This window comes from Ranitomeya imitator, chromosome 6 (assembly GCF_032444005.1).
Source record: "Ranitomeya imitator isolate aRanImi1 chromosome 6, aRanImi1.pri, whole genome shotgun sequence".
NCBI lineage: Eukaryota > Metazoa > Chordata > Amphibia > Anura > Dendrobatidae > Ranitomeya > Ranitomeya imitator.
Window position 1 is genome coordinate 87,828,100 of NC_091287.1, and position 6,291 is coordinate 87,834,390.

The following is a 6,291-nucleotide window of genomic DNA, read 5'->3' on the forward strand; positions in this document are numbered from 1 at the left end:
CAACAGTGAACTATTGGGTGTACCAGCCCAGAAACACAAAATCTGAGCAAATTTACCATGTCAATCAATTAAAGACATGGAAAGATCTGGAATGTATGGCAACAGAGGGACTCCAGTCACATCTCTTAAGGTCCTTATGACATTGGCCCGGGAAGAGGCTGCGAATAAGGTAAAGATTAGCCAAAGCCTCTCGAAATAGCAGCAATGGGAGGCCCAGAAATTAGTGCAGTGGAATACGGATGTATTCTCAGAATTGCCCGGTCGAACATCTGTGATGCAGCATTACATTGTCATCTAGCCTCAGTTAAGGAGGTGAATGTAACTGTACCGTGTTCTAGAGGCCCAGAGGCAAACCATCTCGGAAGAGGTAAAGAAGATACTCCAGCTAGGAGTCATTAAGGAGTCCAGGAAGGATTGAGCTAGTCCCAAAGTACTGATTTAAAAACTGGACTGATAATTACGGTTATGTAACGATTTTCAGAAATTGGACGAGGTGTCAAAATTTGACCTACAGTATATTCAATGCCCCAGGTGGATGAGCTGATTGAAAGACTGGGACATGCCCAATACTTCATGACGCTCAATCTAACCAAGAGTTCCTGGCAGGTGCCTCTGACAGAGTCTGCCAAAAAAAGTACCGACTTCATTACCCTAGAGTCTATATCAATATGTCGTCTTGCCTTTTGTGTTACATGGGGTCCCAGCCATATTTCAGAGGCTGATTGACATAGCGTTAGAGCCTCATCAGAAGTATGTGTCTGCGTACTTAGATGATATCATCATTTATAGTAGCAACTTGCATCCTAATTGTCCCAGGTGCAAGCTGTAGTGGATTCATTCAGAGCCCCTGGTTTTGAGGCACATGGGAACAGCAGGGATGAAGGACGGGCATGTCAGAACAGGAGGAGTTCATACATGGCTTGCAGCTGCAACAAACAGCAGACTTGTGGGTTTTCAGATGTCTAGTGGTTGAGAAGATGTCACACTGAAGGGAGTCTTGTTCCTATGTCCACAATGGGTGGCTGGCAGAGGCAAGGATGCGTTGCTAGGCTGAAACAAATTTGAATTATCACTTTTTGGCCTTTTGCCAAAGATCAAGTGTAGTATTTGTTGTTATCAGTTTCATATCTGGTGCTGCAGAGAGCCATGCATTTGTTTCAGTTGTTTTTGGGCGCAATAATTTATGAGTTTAAGCATATATTCCTTATAATCTTTTTGATTTCGCAATAATTTGAGTTCACGTTGTTCAAGATGTCCAGAAAAAAGGAAATTGAGTTTAGTAACCAAAGTTACAAATAGAGATGACCAGATTGATTTATCGGGACTCTGGGCCAGGTCTGTGGTAATTGGCTGCTAGACAGCAGGCACAACATTTGATTCATCAGGGCTGGTCCAACTTAATGCACAGATGATGTTGTGACAGCCCTGGCTAAACAAAAGTTGCACCAGGGATGTCGGAGGGTAAGAGATTCACGGGCCTCCCGTATAACATCCTGGTACAACTGACCTGGAACCTTGAACAGAGTCCCATGAATTAATCCGCTCATCTCTGGTTACAAAGTAGTAATCTATAACAACTGATGTGGAATGGATGTATTTATTTAGCAGTAAATCAGAAGATAAGTTGTACACTTTGGGTAAAGAAACACTTCAATGCTAATGAAAAAAAAAATTCAATCTGCAGCCTTTGAGAGTAATGATCATATAACAGAGTGTACTAATGTTTCAGAGACACTCACAAACCTTTAGAGAGATACTGTAGCCCTGTGGCACATAATATAATGGAAAACTTTAATTGCTGTTTTTTAATTACACAGATTACATAGTTGCAGAAAGTTATTATAGACACAAAGGAACAATGGTTTTATTAGCTGTGTCTTTATACAGATCATCATGACTTAGTATTCCATTTATTACTGAACATTTGCTGACAAAGCTGTTTAGAATCGGAAAATGATCCTGGCTTTGTGCTCCATATACATTTTGACAACACAAAATGTAACAATTTTAGTGAAAGAGGTTACAGTAACCTTTAAAATCTGTGTTATAAGACATTGGTCCTGATTCATCATTTGTGGATTTTTAAGTTACATGTGTCATGATACACCAACATGTTACAAAATATGCACAATTGCAATAGTTTTTTGGGAGTAATACTTTTTTCTGGAACAATTTCAGGGGTGCCGAAACTTTTGACCATGACTCTGTACTTTCATGTTAATCTCTATTTATTTTCAGTATATACATTATGTGCTTTTGTATTGTAAATACTTTGTTTTTATTAATTTGACATTATTTTAGATAAAAACAACCAACTAGAATACTATCAGGATATACTCAATTAGACAACCAAAGAAAGCGCAATATCCTAAAAAAAATACTTTATTAATAATATCTAAAATTCTCATAGACAATAAATATACTAGAATGTATGCTACCAACATCAAACACCTGGGTTTGGGTAGGTCAGAAAAAGTTGCAGGAAGGAATATTATTCCTAACACATGTATTATGTATAATGTATTATAATGTACATTATATTATAATGTAATATAATGTATTCCTAACACAGTCCCTATGAGGTGGCCCTATAGTAGCTTTCACCTACCTAGCAGCGGAGGTTGGCACCCTAAATTTCGATATGGCGCCCCCGCTCCACGTCGACTGTCCCTTCTTGCCCTATTAGGCCCTGTCAACTACCCACGCCCAGGTACCCCATAGACATACACACAAATTGACCAATAAGGTCACACTAACCAAAAACGTGAAAAAAAGGTGTAAACAAAGTGAAAAAATGTGTAACAAAACATACAAAAAATTACTAAAAACAACGCAGCAGAAAAATGATGTTGCGTAAAAATCACTAAATTACTTGTACCCCAAGGCTCTGTCAGCCGAAATATTATATATATTGCTCGATAAAAAAGATGTTAAGATATAGATAATGATACCCAAGCAATATTCAAAAATTCAAAATTTGGGGTACAGTAGGGCACAGATATATTGTGCTCATAAATACTCAGAGGTCATAAAAAATACCTCTAGTATGTATACCAATGTGTCACTGTTTTTATTAGCACATGACCTATATGTCATTAAAGGCAGACCTGTACACAGGACCCATACACAAGGCAAATGCCTAAACAGAGTATCTCAGATCCGGAATAGCAGATATATTGGCTCACTCAAAAGGTGTTCATGTGTTTGGGTAGTATATAAATTTACATCCTGGATACCATATAAATTCAGCATATGATGTCAAAAAAATGAAGAATGAAAAAAAGGGGGGTTCAACAAAAAATACAAAAATACAAATGAAAAAAATGTATGCTATGTCAGATATCAGGTATAGTTTCTTTCATTTAGATTGAACCAATATACACCAGAGCCCGATATAGCTGAGGCCAATCCCTCATTTCCTTCTCATAGATAAGTACTGTATTCAGTCTTATGTGTGCTCATCAGTCTGAGTGGAATACAGGTTTGCACCCTGGATACATGCACGTTCAGTATTGCATATCAGGAATGAAAAATAAACAAAATATTAAACAAAACAAGAAAAAAGAAAAAGAAAAGAACAAATATATGCTATATCTGGTATCACATATGGTGTCTCCCTTTTATATTGGGCCAGTATATAGAAAAGCCCAACACATCTGAGGTCAGCCCTTCGTTTTTGTATAGATAAACACTTTACTCGATACTATGAGGGCTTATACGGGTGATATATGAGTTTACACCCTAAACACCATGCGAATGCATATATGAGCCCAAAAGGAACTGAGGCCAATCCCTCATTACTTTTCTATGCATAAGTGCTATGTTCGGTCTGCCATGATAGATAGAAAGAATAACTTATCTGAGTATGTGACATAGTTCGTCCCATCTCGCCATCCCTACGCGTTTCGCCCCTTCCCAGTATAGGGGCTCATCAGGGGATAAATTAGGGTATAGCAGCAGTGGCTCAGGAAGTGGATATCGGCGTGCGGAGGCAACCACGCCATACTTAATGACTCCTCGTACCGTAATGTTTGGAAGCAGCTGTCATATCTGCATATTGAGTGGCAACATTCAGGATGTCAGCGCCGCTCTTAGATACTTGGCGTGCGCTCATTATACAGCGTGGGGCCTGATCCCTCCCCACCATCACATGACCATCCCAGGATTCCCGAATAGAATGAAACACACATTGCGCGTCACCCATGTTGACATGCGCAGTATTCACATTACACGCTCATTGTGTGTATACTGCAAGATTCCGCCCCACCATTACTTGAATTTCGGACGTTCCCAAAGGAGTGGAACGCCAATGCTTGTCATAGGTGCGCGGTGCCGGCGCTACATGAACCCGCCTCTTGTGCACATCAGGGCTAGTTCCCGCCCCCTCATCATGTGCCTAACTGCTCCTTGAGTAATGGAACGCAGATGCGTGTCAGCCAACGCTGACATGCGCACTAGTTTTGGCTTAGTCACTAGCCTGCCTGTCTATCAGCTCTACATGAGCGCGCCTCGTGTGCACGTCAGGGCTAGCTCCCACCCCCTCATCACGTGCCTTACAGCGCTCCCGAAGTAATGGAACGCAGATGCATGTCAGCCAATGCTGACATGCGCACTATTTTTAGTCACTAGCTTGTCTGTCTATCGGCTAGATAATATTCCCAGGTCACACAGTGGTTCACTATTTCTAGGTCATATAATCGGGACTCATATTGTCTGATTCATATTTACGGGACAGTACATGACCATTTAGACCGAATATATGCAGGTATAGTATGGTTCTATAGTGCACTGAGCTATTTGTGCCAAGCTCAGTAGTATTCCGTATCATACGATCTTAGTATGCTCAAAAGGACAACTAGATGTCTCACGTACATTGCAGCCATTCAATGTGCATGCCTCCGCACATACCACTAAATTCTGTATATCGTGTTCTTTGCCTAGGGGCATCAATGCCCACACTCAGAGGCCATCTGACCTCCATTGATGGAGGTGCAACTGCAGGGAAAAAAAATAACCTACAGTATCTTTAGACTTTAGCAATCAGTCAGAAACAATGGACAAAAAGGGTTAACTACCGAAATTAAAATCCTACACATGAGCAATCCTAAATGAAGCAGGTATATGTCAATTGTTCATTGAGCCCACCAGGGCTCATACTTTCCAGCCAGAAGATCCATCTACATTCTCGCTGAAGGATCTTGTTGTCCCAGTCGCCCTGTCTGATGGAGGGATAAACTACCTCAATGATTTTAAACGAGATACAATCAACATCCCCATTATGCACAGAATTGACATGTCTGGCCAGCGGAGAGTCTCGCCCATGCCTTATATCTCCTAAGTGCTCGCCCATTCTGACCCGCAGTTGTCGCTTTGTTTTTCCTACGTAGTCCATCGGGCAAGAGCACGTACAGACATAGACGACACCCTCCGTTTTACAGTTACCAAATTGTCTGTTTTTGTATATCCTTTTTGTCACCGAGCTCTGGAACGTAGTAGATGGTGCAATATGGTTACAGAACCTACAGTGACCACATCTAAATGTCCCCACAGATCTGTTCGCCAACCATGTCTCTTTCGTTTTTGGTGGATTATAGTGACTATTAACCACCATATCTCTAATGGACCTACCCTTCCTATAGGTGACAGACGGGTAAGGGAAAATCCATCGATTAAGATCTGGGTCTGTTCGCAGAATCCCCCAGTGTTTTCTTAATATGCCCATGACCCTTTCTTGCTGGTCATCAAAGGTACCAATAAGTCTTGTTTTAGGGGTCTCATTCTCATTTTTTCGGGGATGAAGCAGTGTTGTCCTTTCCATGGTTTTAGCATATTGATTAGCTTCCTCAAGCAATGCCCTCGGATATCCACGATCCGTAAATCTCTTTTTCAGATCTCTTGCTTTATTGAGATAGTCTCCATTTTCGGAACAGTTTCGCCTCAGCCTTAGGAACTGTCCTTTTGGTATCCCTCGTTTCAATGGAGTCGGGTGATAGCTCTCCCATCTTAGCAGGCCATTAGCCGCCGTCGGTTTGCGAAAGAGGGTAGTTGTTATTGATCCATTATCTTCTATGGACAGTTTCACATCGAGGAATGAAATCTCTCTTCCCCCCACCTCATACGTAAACCTGAGGCCTAGTTGGTTCTCATTTAGAGATTCCATAAAGGAATGGAAGGTAGGTATGTCACCCGTCCAGAGGACGAGGATGTCGTCTATGTAACGACCCCAAAATTGTATATGGGGTCCCCAGACGGCATCCCCGTCCCCAAAGACCACCGTGTCCTCCCACCAGC

The 6,291-nt window shown here is 41.5% G+C and overlaps 1 pseudogene; it reads left to right on the plus strand.

Moving 5' to 3' along the window:
* The first annotated feature begins 1,068 nt into the window (after positions 1-1,068).
* LOC138643755 (U2 spliceosomal RNA) lies at positions 1,069-1,185 on the plus strand (annotated as a pseudogene).
* Positions 1,186-6,291: the final 5,106 nt, after the last annotated feature.